Source organism: Lissotriton helveticus, chromosome 8 (assembly GCF_964261635.1).
Source record: "Lissotriton helveticus chromosome 8, aLisHel1.1, whole genome shotgun sequence".
Lineage (NCBI taxonomy): Eukaryota > Metazoa > Chordata > Amphibia > Caudata > Salamandridae > Lissotriton > Lissotriton helveticus.
In genome coordinates this window covers 875,348,354-875,362,165 of record NC_136069.1, presented here as the reverse complement: position 1 = coordinate 875,362,165, position 13,812 = coordinate 875,348,354, and positions in this window count along the sequence as shown.

The window sequence follows — 13,812 nt, the reverse complement described above, 5'->3', positions numbered from 1 at the left end:
ACAGTAGTGGAGACAGCTCGCATACCACAGAAATCGGCTCGAACAGCTGAATTGATAGCTTTGACACGAGCATGTGAGCTTAGTACTGATTTGTGTGTGAACATTTATACAGATAGCCGCTATGCTTTTGGAGTAGCGCATGATTTTGGCCTACTCTGGAAGGAAAGAGGCTTTCTTACATCTCATGGAATGCAAATAATGCACCGAGAACTAGTGCATAACCTTTTGATTGCATTGACATGCCCAAAGAAAGTAGCCATAGTGAAGTGTAGTGCGCACAAGAAAGTGACAGATAAGATTGGACAAGGTAATGCCTTTGCAGATCACGTGGCACGTGAAACTAAGATGCAAAGAAGCACTACTCCCATGCATGTAGTGAAGTCACAAGCTGAGAGATGGCATGATGCTAGGCAATAAGTATTAGAGATATAGAGGACAGCCGCTGACAAAGAACGTGAACAATGGTCTAAAGAAGGAGAGTTAGATGATGATGGTTGTTGGCGGAACAAACAGATGGATATATGGAAGCTGCCGATAGCTTTCGTACAACCTATGGTTCAGATGGCACATGGGCTAGCACATGTTGAAGCTTCAGCAATAACGAGCATCCAGAAATTGCTAGCACAGCTAAGAGAGTAGTACAGTCTTGCTTGATCTATTTGCAATATAATCCTGGAAAAGGAACGCAAGTTCCAGCTGGAGGTTTTGCTACACCAACTGCACCTTTTGAAGTTTTGCAAATGGATTACATCCAACTTGAGCATTGTAATAACTTAAAGTATGTTCTAGTGGTGGTTTGTGCCTTCAGTAAGTGGATTGAAGCGTACCCCACAAAGGACAATACCGCTATTACTACTGCTAAGGTGTTATTAAAGGAATTCTTCCCGAAGTTTGGTGTTTGCAGACTCCTATGGAATGATAAGGGACCTCATTTTGTTGGGGAAGTTATCAAATATGTTTTGAAGGGATTAGGAATTAAACAGAAGTTCCATGCAGTGTTCCATCCACAATCAGCAGGATTGGTGGAAAGCTATAATGCTACTCTGAAGCTGAAAATAGCGAAGATATAAGCTTCTACACATTTGACCTGGCCAGATGTGTTGCCATTGGCGTTGTTGTCTATCAGATCCGTACCACATTCTAGAACGGGTCTCACCCCGTACGAAGTGGTATTTGGACGACCGATGAATATTTGGGGAGTTCCAAAACCGAGTTCTGTGTATGATGTACCTTGTGTCTTGATGAATTACTATTTGGCACAGTTAACCGACAGTTTGGTTTCTATTCATCAACAGGTTCGAGAAGCACTTCCTGACAGATCTACAGGTGAAGGCCATGAACTCCCTCCTGGCGACCTTGTGATGATCAAAGCGTTCGAGAGGTCAAGCAGCTTGGAGCTGAGGTGGCGTGGACCAGAACAGGTGCTCCTTTCCACGAGAACAGAGGTTCGAGTCACCAACAAAAAAAACTGGGTGCATAGTACCCATTGTCGGAAGGTATCATCGACCTTAGTGGAATCTGCTGTGCTGACTGATCATCAAGAGATTTTGACTACGGAGCAAGGCCCTGCTGTATCACCTGACGAATCTGCGGAGTCCTTCCCGGACCAGACGATTCCTGGAGCAGAGCGATATAACTTGAGACCGAGGAAAGGGTCTACAGTTTTTGAGAGAGACAGGTTGAGCAACCGCCCTGGGTAGTGGAAACAGAATGCCGATATGACAAGAGAGGGGGATCAGCCCTGCGTAGTGTAGTGACACCTGTCTTGATCTGCGGTGAAGAAAACAACGTCTACCCACGGGAGAAGAGCTCCTACGACTATTTTTGTTTTGTTTTTGTTTTTAGAGAAAGTTGATTTTGTTGCTATGATGAAAAATAAGTAGAAGATTCTGGGAGTTGTAGGTGTTTTTGCTGTTCTGACAATTATAGCAGTAATCACCTGGTCTGTTGAAATGATGGCTCCTGCTCATGAGTTTTTTGTGGTTACTACTCCAGTCCCAGAAGAACACCAGCATTTCACTCTTCCGTATCATGAGCAGAAGCACCGACAATCCTATCTTAATAACACGTTTGTTCAGATGCTTCACCACACTCACAATGCTACGAACACCACTAATTGTTGGATATGTGGTATGCTTCCAGCGCATCAAAAGAAAGGAGGAACACCTTTTATTCCACTTCCTTTCTCGCATAATGGTTCTTGTCGATCCTGGTACACTCTTTTGTTTGCAACTAGAAAACCTACAGTAGGTGGACTTCTTTTCCGTTTGAATAAAGAGTGTTATCATTACAAAGATGGGTATCCTCAAGCAAATGGAACTATATGGGAATGGGAGGAATACCGACTGGACAATGCTTCTACGCCATATGTTTTCACCCACACGAGAGACTTTACCACAAGCAACCAATCTGTAAATACTGTTACAAGGACTAAAGCAGACTTATGTGTGAAAAGTACTGGACAAATACCAGTTGGAATTAGTGATTGTGTTACTGTATTAAATATAGATGGAATAAACGATAGTTCATTTGTGGCTTCGCATAACACATATCTAGTATGTGTAAGTCATGGATATCATAGACTACCAGTTGGGTGGTCAGGTGCATCTTTTTTATTGCCCCCTGTTTTCCTAGCACCTGCATCATACCGCCGAGATTTTAAACTGTTTAGGAACATTTCAATAAATCGTTATAAGAGGACAATAAGTTCTGATAATGTGGACCAGACAGACACTTGTCTGCAGAAATATGTTGATTTTAATTTGGGTCTGTTTCCTTTTGAGGGCGCTGCATTAAATAGCAGAAAAGTGCGACGATTGACTAGAGTTGTGGAAGCTGTCACTAATGAAACTGCTATAGCGCTTGGAAATATTACTGAAGAGTTACAAGTTGCTAGAATTTTAGCTCTCCAGAATAGGATGGTGTTAGACGTTATGTTAGCCGATAGAGGTGGTGAATGTAAAATTATCGGCAGTAGTTGTTGTGTTTTCATTCCTGATAATTCGCCCTCAGTGTATGATGCAATTCTTAAACTGCATAAGATAGCTACAGATATTCATACTAAGAATGGCACCTGGACTTTTGCTGGATGGTTTTGGGCTCTAGTTTCTGCTTGGGGTTGGAAATTACTGACTGTTCTCTGTATTGCAATTGCAGTGATTTTCGCCTTTGTATGTGTATCCATTGTGGCCCAATGCTATGTTCTATGTGCATAACTGCTTGTATACCATCCAAGAAGAATACTGTGGATATAAAAGCACAACACACATTAGATAAAGAAGTAGCTGAGATGATGCGTATAGATATACAGGATGAATGTTTATATTATCCCAGAAGAGCGTATGTCTTCAGCTAATGCTAAAAGGGTGATCTGTTGTAATTTGACAGCGATTAGATTGAGCATTAGCAGAAGACATCTTGGTTCTGGCCGTTATCTTGACATTTAGCGGACTCCATTTTGTATTCATGGCAGCCATTTTGTTTGCCACATGCTGCCTCGTGCCGACCATGTGCTTTGTCCTATCTTCCGGTTCATGGTGCTTGAATCTGCCCAGCAACAAGCTATATTTAGCAGACCCCACTTTGCCGCTGTCCGTTAGGGTTCACATCTGGTAGTGATTAGTTTCAGATAGGAATGTGTTTGTCAAGCCCCTAAGACTGTTAACTCCTCCCACTGATCGATTGTGTCTCTCGATATTACCTTATATGTACATAAATTGTGCTCTTGTGCTTTGTACCGTCTTCTTTTGAGCCCCTGTGCGGGTATAAATAAACCATGCTTTCTTAGCTCGTGGTGCTACTTCTTGCAATACCGAAGGGTACTGTTTGAACCGTGGCACCATCTAATGAGGTGTAATAAATGTTTAGTTTTCTATTCCAGTTTCTGTGCAAACTTCTTTCTATTGGTCTGAGGACTTCGTGCAGAGAAGGGCGAACCCCTTGCACTAGCGGGTCTGGCTGAGGCCTGCACGACACTCTGTGCAAGCTCTTTCACTGCAGCAAAATCTATTAGCGCCCCATGCTGCGGTGGCCTTGTGGTGTTTTTAAGGGTATCCGGTGCAGCGGGTGTGACGCGGCTGGAGAGCGCCTCCTGGTGCGGGTGTCTCTGGGGGTTGGAGTCCCCCCTCTGTGCAAGCTCCATCACTGCGACAAAATCCTTTAGCGTCCGGCGCTGCGGGGGTCCTGGGGTGTTTTTAAGAGCCTCCAGCATAGGAGGAGTGACGCGGCTGGAGAGCACCTGTGGGTGTCTCCGGGGGCTGGAGTTCCCTCCTGTGCAAGCTCCTTCACTGCGGCAAATTCTTTTAAATTATTTTCATAATGCCTAGCCATTATGTGACTTTCCACCTTATGCGCGGATATTTATGCGTGGATATTTCCCCTACTGCATGATCATTTAAGTTTCTATAACTTATTTATAAGGTTCCGTTTGGGAATTCTTCTCTTTGAGATTTTGTGATGATAGCCTCTGACTTTGTGACTTTTCATGTTACCTACTTTTAGCAGCATGATACTTAACATTCCTGTACTTTGTTACAAGTTTTATTATGGGAATTGTTCTTGTTTGGGGTATGTTTTTTATAGCTTTTCTCTATGTGACTTGCTACTTTTATATAATACTTGCGTAGACTTGTCATCTTCATGCTTTTTGTTTTTCATTTTAAATTTCGGTTTTGGCTTCCAAATTTTACGTAAGGGGATCCTTTTCTCTATTTGAGGTTTGTGAGTAGATAGCCTTTAGGTATGTGACTTTGCACCTGGGCAATTTATTGTGTGCGCATTAGTCACCTATATTTCCTGCATGATTATTATCTTTACAGTTTGTTTTTTACAAGTTTCCATTGTTGGGAATTGTCCTCTGGCTGAGGTATGCTTTGCGATAGCCTTGTAGCTATGTGACTTTTTGCCCATTTTGCTTTGTGCCTTTATTTGTCACCTATGTTTTCATGCATTATATTCTACTTTACAGTTTTTGGGTGGCACGATCTCAGTATGTGGGATCCTTGCTATTTTTCTACAAATTTTGTCACAGTCTATTCTACTTTGCGCTGTAGTATTGTGCATGAATAGCCTGGAATTTTGAGGTCCTCTCCTCAAATTTCTTTATTGTAGGTACTACTAGTGGGTGTATTTTTCATCCTTCTTCATGTATGCGTGTGTGTGTTTCCTTTTTGGTTTCTTTGTTGGGAGTATTTTAAGCTTTACAGTTGTTGTTAGTACTCCTAGTGGGTGCATTTCTCACCCTTCTGTTTGCTGTGTGTATGAGAGATTCCTGCTTGGTTTCTCTTCTTGGGAGTACATTTTGTCTTTCTTGGTTTTTGTACCCTACTTTTCATTTTTGGCGTTCATTGATTATCCTCTACTTACTGGTCTGTCCAACTGGTGTGTACTGGTGTACTCTGGACATTTTGTCCTGTGTTTGCATGTTTTCTGGTGCTTTTATTGCTGTGCATATGGTGAGAATGATGCTTTATTCTCAATTTTTAAGTGTTTTTATTTCAGCCTTTAATATGTAAACATGTGTATCCTTTTATTGAAACCAGGATTTGTATACTGCATTTTATGTTTTGCTCCGAAAAAGCGGAAGATGTGTGTCATGTCATTATTGATTTTTCTTTGCATTGTCTTCTCCTTCCCTATTGTGATGTTTCTTTCAATTTCAACTTATCCATTTATTGTTTTCCTTTCCATGAAATGCTTTGTGCCGTATATTTTATATCACGTTTTTGGCAGCTCACACTCTTCATTGTTGTTTTGTAAAGAGGGAAGATTTATGATATCTGGTTCACAGTGCTATGCATCTTTCCTGGTTCTCTGCCTTGCTGCTCAGCCAGAGTAGATGTGCTGTGGAATGCTGGTGCATGTGAGGTAATGGAATGTTGGGGATGCCTGGTGGATGAGTGTCAGTTGAGACTATGGGCTGAGCAGCAAGGGAGCTGCTCCTGGTGGGGTTCACCTTATGATCTACAATAAACCTGCTTCATTGAGCTACACCTCGGCTACATGGATTTATTTACCATTACCACAGGTTTGTCATTTGTTTATGGATTTTCATGGATCGTTCTGTGAAGAGTCAGAAAGTGCATTTGAATAGTAGCTCTGAGTTGACAAGATATGAGGATGGATGTACATAGTGTTTGATGTCCTCTTTTATTATATACAATTGAAATGACAGAATGACAAAAACAGAGTAATTTGAAAAAGAGATAGACTTGCAGGGTAACCAGTTTGGAACTGACAGCAACTTAGTTCACTAGAAGTTACATGATTAAAGCAAGAGGGGGAAGGATGCTTATTTGGTGGAACAAACAGTTGAAAGTATTAGAATGGGACTACATTTTGGGAACCGAAAGAGTACATTCAACAGAGAGGCAATATTATAAATGAATACTAATCCAGGGAAGAAGAGAACAAGGCTGAGGCTAAGGGAGAGCTGATCAATGAAGGAGTTGAAAAGTAAGGGTTGTAAGGTGAGGAAATCCAATCTACAAATCGCTACCAGTTGTGGGCCCAATTCACAAAGGTAAAGTTAGACCAAAAGTCTAACTTAGACCAAAAGTCTAACTTTACTTCTTTTTGGTATTTACAAATGTAGGTTATTACTAGTAACATTACTACAGGAGGCAGAGCCAGCCGCCATGCCCTGAGGACACAAGTGACGGAGCTCCCTGTTGGCCGCAATCTACCCAGCACTACATTGCAGCAGCTTCCTCCCAATTCCATGGGGGGGGGGAGTGGGCTCACCGCTGCATCGGACACCCCAGGGGCTTGCTTGCGGGGCCCCGGGAGTGAAGATTATGGCCAGATTTCATTCATAGGACCGCCGCGACTTCCCAGCTGTCGTGGTGCCTCATTTTCCAAGATGGTGGCTCGCTTTGTTTGCAGCAGCCACTCTACCAACACCTGAGGCCGTGGCAGTGAACATTTGTGCAGGGCCGCCCCTCATGCCAAGTCACTCCTTGGGAGCCTAGAGCCCTGGTGCCCCTTGCTACCCCGTTCTTCACTTTTCAGCAGCCGGCACATGGACAGGGAATAGCTCTCCTCAGTCTACCTGGCCTTTTACTGAGCTGCAGAGGCAGTGGTTTTATTTTTCTTCTGGCCCCTTTTGTTCTCTCTGCTTGGGGAGCCCAGTGGATCAGGTGGCTCCCAGGTCCCTTTACCAAAATAGCCCTGGAGAACTTGTACTTTGTTAATGTCCTCCACCCTACAGATGTTGGTGCTATCTTGCAGGTGGGGAAAGCCCCCCACTGGTGGACTCCCATGGGGACTGGTGCACAGGGGAGTCACCTTTGGCACCCATCCCGCAACTTCCAATGGCCAGCACCTGTGCACAAATTTGTGGACCCACCCAGTATCTCAACGCAGCCGTTTGCGAGGATGCCCCTGGCCGTGGCATCAGCATCAGAGTTCCACGGTCGTGGGCACCATTCTGCTGGTTTTGCAAAGGGGCCCAGGAGCTGATTATCCTTCGTCCCGCTGCCCTACGGGCCAGTGCCCCATCTTTTTCCTACTTTCTCCCTTCTTCAACTCAACAGGTCTGCCTCCTAATACAACTGTGGCCCTGTGGGGTGTTTCTGTGGGACTAGTGCCCTGTTCTCCCTGACATACTGTGAGGGTCCCAAGAATGTTTTGATTTCCCCCCACCTCATTATTCATCCTGTGGTGCTACATCAGGTGTTAATTGGAGGCCTTTGTTCATTTAAGGTGTCAATATGGAACTCCCACAGCCGGCTATAGGTGACTTGGATGTGGGCACTTCCCTTCAGGGGATCAAGCAAGGCACTGATTGTGGTGACAAATCGTACATGGACAACAAGTTTGACAAACTCCTAGCTGCCATTGGCGCTTCGGGGGAACGGTTGGAGGGCAAAACCGATTTCTTTTCCATTGAGCTGGACCTTATAAATGAGGATCCACGGAGGGTCACAAAGAGGATCATTGCTCTTGAGAACACAGTTCACTTTCTGGCACCAGCGATTTTAATCTATGGATCACTGCATTCAGGCCCTTGAGAGGCTGACTCAATCCTTAACCTCCCACCTGGATGATCAGGAGGGGAGGGCTAGGCTCAATAGCATCCTTATTGTGGGAATGCCCGAGCATGCAGAGGGAGATTCATTTTTGGCCTTTCTTTAGGCCTGCCTCCAGGAGGTTGTGTCCCGAGGGCCTCTCCAACTTATACCTGGAATGTGCACACAGGGTACCGACTCAGGAGCCTTGTCCGTGGTGGCCCGCCTCCTTCGGGATCATCTTCTTTAGCAAGCCTGAGCCCACGGCCCATTTGTGGTGGACAATTCCAAGGTGTCTTTGCATCCTGACTTTACTCCTCAGGTCCAAACACAAAGGTCTACCTTGATGGCAGTAAAGAAGAAACTATGTGACTTGGGTCTTTTGTACTCCTTGATCTTCCCCTCTCGCCTGCGAGTGCAGTCTGAGGGTAAAGTGCACTTCTTAATGGATCACTCTGCAGCGTGGCACTGGATTGAGCATCTATGATAAGGGCACAGTGCATCTAGAGTCTTCTGGGCCAACCCTTTCCTTGTGCCCCAACCGCCAACATTTCCATAGACAAGAGATGGCATGCTTCTCTGAACACAGGCTGCTCTGGACCTGTTGAGGGCAGTTGAGGTAGCTGTCACTAAGGGTTCAGGTGGGAGCTCTCTATGGCCCACATCCCTTCAGTGCCGATCCTCTGCCTCATACTCTGATGACTCAACAACTCTTGGTCTCGAGGGCATTCTGCCGGGAGTCACTCCGGGATCAGCAAACAACTTAGTTTGATGTGGTCCTTTGGGCTTGTACTGATTATTTTGCCTTGTTTACATGCAACATATATGGGGTAAGTTGGTTTACAGGCTGTTCCTCACAGTTTGCTACCTTTGATCCTGCTTAAGGTATTTTGGGGGTCTGGGCAGGGGGGGGGGGTTGTTCACAGCGTCCTTTCATATTGTCTTTCGTGAGAGTTATGCTTCCACTTGTCAATGGCGACTCCTCCTCCACACACAACTTCCCATTATGGACTTAGTCAGCCTATCGGACTTTAGTTCATTTTTCTTAGGGACTTGTTTGTGGTGTTGTTTGGAGGGGATGGGTATATGTCTCTTGTGGGGTGTGGAAGGGTATTGCTTGACAACTGTTTATTTTTGCTTTTGTTTGCCTCCTGGTGAAGCGGTGTGTGTGGCTGTGGCCCTGTGCATTTGGTACAGTCGGGCCTGCCTGATTATGGAGGGTTTACCGCTGACTGGAAGACCGGGTAGTCATTCGTCTTTGTCTACTCCCAGACATGGCCCCGCAAATTAAACTGATTACATGGAATGTGTGGGGCCTCTCTTCTCCCTCTGAATGTTATAACATACTATCTTATTTGAAATGTTAAGGGGCCTATATAGCACTCCTTCAGGAGACCCACCTTGCATAATTCAAGGGCCGCATCCTTCAAAGGGGGCTGGCAGGGTCAGCTCTATGCATCCTCATGCTCTGCCTTCTCACAGGGCGCCCTTATCTGGATTCAGCCTGCAGTTCCCTTTCACTTACATAGGGTGATTGCGTAGCTTAAGGGCTGTTACATCCTATCACTGGGGAGACTGAGTGGCAGGGATGTAGCCCTCCTTTAATATCTGTGTGCCAAATTTGGATCAATTCTCATTTCTTACTGGCTTGACACCCCTGCTCTCTCTAATGGTCCCTTAGTAGAGATAGGTGGGAGGTGATTTTAATTGCGCAGAGGATTTAGGCTTAGATAAGTTTTGTCCACCCCTACGTGGTACCCATATGGGTGGGCTGGGGGTGGCGGCCCACTCATACTCCAGCCAATGGGACTTGATAGATTGCTGACGGGTTCATTACCCAGAATCTCATGTATACTTTTACCGCTCTGGATTACACAACCTTGAGATCTGTCTTGTCAGGCTCTACATAAGTAGAACACTATGGTTGAGTGGTTGCGTTGGAATAGTTAGCAGCAACATACTAGGATCATGCACCTGTGCTGGGCACGTTCTAATGGTCTTTAGCCCAGTACTAGCATGCCTACATGGCACCTGACTCCGACCCTTTAAGGTGATCCAGCCTTTTGGGGCTTGTTTGGTGAGCAGATTTCTCCATACTGGAATGATAATGCTGAAACGGCCTCATCAATGGGCATGGAGTGGGGAGCTAGGATGATGGTGATCCAGGGGTACTGTGTCTCTAGTGGGGTGGTAGTATATGTCCAGCTCCTTTTGGATGTTCAGCAGCAGGAGGCAGTCTTGAATGCTCTTTCGGGTGAGCTGGAGGGCACCCTAGATGGTAGGAGATGACGGCTAGAGGACAAACGGGGCTGTGTGCACTAGTTGAGCATCTCCGTCACTTTGGTTACAGAGTGTATATGGCTAGTCCTCATTCAGAGAAAGATAAATGAGGCAGTATGTTGGCATCGCTTTTGTGGGAAGCTGGGGGGAGGACAGTCTGTTCTTCAGTTGCGGGTTGCTTCGGAACAGGATGTCTTCACCCAGAAGGAGATCACTGAGGTCTTTCTGCAGTATTATCACAATCTATACTCCTCCAGAGAGGCAAGCAATGAGCAGGAGATGCTGCACTATATTGAGGATGCTGCTTTGGTAGCTCTTGATCCAACAGTGGCAGATCAACTAGGTACGGATATTAACAAGAATGAGGTGCGGGAGCAATTAAGGATATGGAGAGGGGTAGGGACGGGTTTCTGACGGAATACTATGCACCTTTTACATCAGAACTTGTTCCTAGGCTGGTGGTGCTTTTTAATCACTCCCAGCAGTGTGGTCAACTTCTGCCATCACTGAGAGAGGTTGCTGTTGCGTCACTACCTAAAATGATAAGAACGCACTTCTTCTGGACTCTCACCACTCTCTGTCTATGCTTAATGTAGATTATGACATCTTGAGTAAAATACAGGCAAATCATTTACTTCCTTTATATGGGTTCCCTCAACCACTCAGACCAAACAGGCTTCATCTTACACGCAGCACTATGGCTAACATTTGTCAATTATTTCTTGCCTGGGACCATCTAGTTTCTCCTGCCGGAGGCATTGGTTTTCTTGGTGTATATTAGAAAGGTATGCAACTAGCTACGCTGGTAGTTTCTTTAAGCTACTATACTTCACATGGGCATGGGTCGCCCCTTCATTATGTGGACTAAGCTTCTTTACGAGGACCCCCTAGCTAGGATTTGTAATGGAGGCTTGGTCTCGGAAGCCTTCCTGGTGGAGTAGGGTACTCAGCACTGTTGCCTTCAGTTGCCTGTTTTATTTGCATTGGCCATGGACCCCTTGGCTTGCAGTGTCCGCTGGGGAATACATTATCAGGGTCTACACATTGCCTCTCACTGTACTTATCTTTCTCTGTATGTGGATGATAAACTGCTGTACCTTAGGGTTGGGGCTCTGACCTCTTGGGAGGGGTATTGGCCTTTTTTGAATTTTGGGACTTACGTTAAATTGGACTAAGTCCTGTGTTTATCCTTTATGGGTAGATTCCCCGATGCATGGCCCTATCCCCTCGGCTCCGTGTTGAAAACCGGATACCATATGGTATCTAGGAGTGGCTGTTTACCGCTCCCTGAATATGCTATAAGCTGGCAATTTCGGCTGGGTGTTATCTGGGTTGTGGTGCTCTGTTGCCTTCTGGTCCACCTTGCCTCTATAGGTGACTGGCTGCATGGCTGTATCCAAAATGAACATACTACTACGTCTTCTTTATCTATTTGCTGCCTTCCCATTGGAGTTACCTCTACAATTCTTTAAGGAACTAGACAGCTTGCTTCTCTCGCTTTACTGGGGCTCCTCACAATGTCGGTGGCCCTCTGGAAGTTGCACTGGCCAGTGTCTGGTTGTGGCTTAGCAACACCTAGACCTGGAGATATGGGTGACCCATTGGCGGGCCTTTCTGTGAGATGGTGTGGGGGTTGCCGAATGTGGCTCCCCCTCCAAGGATTGCCTCTTGGGTTACTTGCTGAAGCCTACGCCTGCTTCCAGGGTGCGGACGTTGAACATTCTAGTTAGGGCAGCACGTTATGTATGTGCTCGTGCTTTATGCTACACTGTATTAGCGACCCCATACAACGTTTGAACTTCCTCTTTTTGTGACTCAATGTTGGAGCCATTCTGGGGGGGTGGGTGGTCTCTGAATGGCTGGCAGCAGGAATCGATGTCCTGGGAGATCTTTTTACGGGGTCGAAGGACCTCCAGGAGTCTTATGATATCCGAGTGGGCCATTTAATTCTACATGGAGCCTTGACTCCCAAGATACAGGATGGTGGGGTACCAGGGTCATGGAGCCTATGAGGCATGACTGCATGAGCCTCCTCCTCCTTATCCCTTGTAGACCCAAAGCAGTTAAGCTACATATAGGGCCCTGCTGCAGGGAGTACAAGTGGATCTCTCAACCCTCCAGTCACAGTAGGTGGTGGACCACGGGAAGTCTCTCTCGGATTCCTCCTGGAAGAAGATATTAGACTCTAGCCCTAATGTGTCTCATATTCCCTGTTTTAAACTCCTTCATTTCTTTTATTTACACCAGGTCTATCCGACACCCGATGCGTTCATACTATGATCCTTCTCTTGCTTTTCCCTTGCAAACCAGCCTCCACAAACTGGCTCTTCTCCCAGTCCGTCAGAGGTGTTGTCTCTCTTCAGTCTCTACTTGACTTCCGCGACCGGAGCCCAAGCAGTCTTGCAGATTGCTGACCGCCCCCCGCACCCCCCAATTGCTCCTGTGGAAGCGGCCCGGTGGTCTTGAGACCAGGTGCGGCTTGCAGGGTGTGGCTGTGGCAGTGGAACGGTGTGGGGTTTCTCCGGCAGAGCACCGAGCACTGCGGCAGGAGGTCTTCTTCTTGCCTACAGGTCCAGGAGCGGCTTTCAGGACATTAAGGATTGCAGGACTTAAAGGCACTACAGCACCAGCACCAGATCAGCAGGTACCAAAAGGTACCCTCCAAAACCATCCAAAACTTGGCAGAGCACAGCACAAATGGATACAGCATTGCCATTGCCACGATCCTCCAACCAGGATTCTCCAACCAACCAGCCAACCAGCCGGACACTAGATGCTCCTCTCTGCCCTGCTCACTTATCCCCACCTGATCTACCAACAGGGATGAAATCAGAAGGCTGAAGGCAATAATGCAGCAAGGAGAGGCAGATGCTCCAGGAGGTGGGCCTGAATTCTCAAGCAAGAGAGCAATACAGAATCATTCATCCACACATCCCCCCATCTCACTCCCTGGCACTCGAATTGCAATTTGGTGCAAAGCCGGGGGGCAAAGAGGGACAGAGAAAGGAGACAGGGGGTTCTCTGCCCAATAAGAACCAACCGATTCATTTGACTCTTGGCCCGGTGCTCCTCCTCCCAACCACACCACCCTTCCACACTGCTCAAGGCGTTGTACCACGCACCAGCTCTTATTGGCCACAGGTTACAGGCTACATTTGCCAGACAACTAACAAGGATAAAAGGACAAAAGACAAAAGGACAAAAGGCAGGGCAAAAGGACAAAAGATTTTAGACATAAAGACAAAGACGAGGCCAATCAAGCTGCTGCCATCTCTGGATAAGGAGAGAAGGGGGAAAACTGGAAAAGGGGCATTAACGGTCACAACTAACAATTACAACAACAGCCACAACAATTAGATCGGGAAGTCAAGGCAGCAGCAGACGGCAGTTAACCCTAACAAAAGAATGCAGAGGAGAACTAAGAAGGCACCCACTAAAGGAAGCGAAGATGACCAGATGAAGATGAAGGAGGAGGACATCTCCTGATCTCACCACTTCTCATCAGCCCGCAGACCCTGCCAAACAT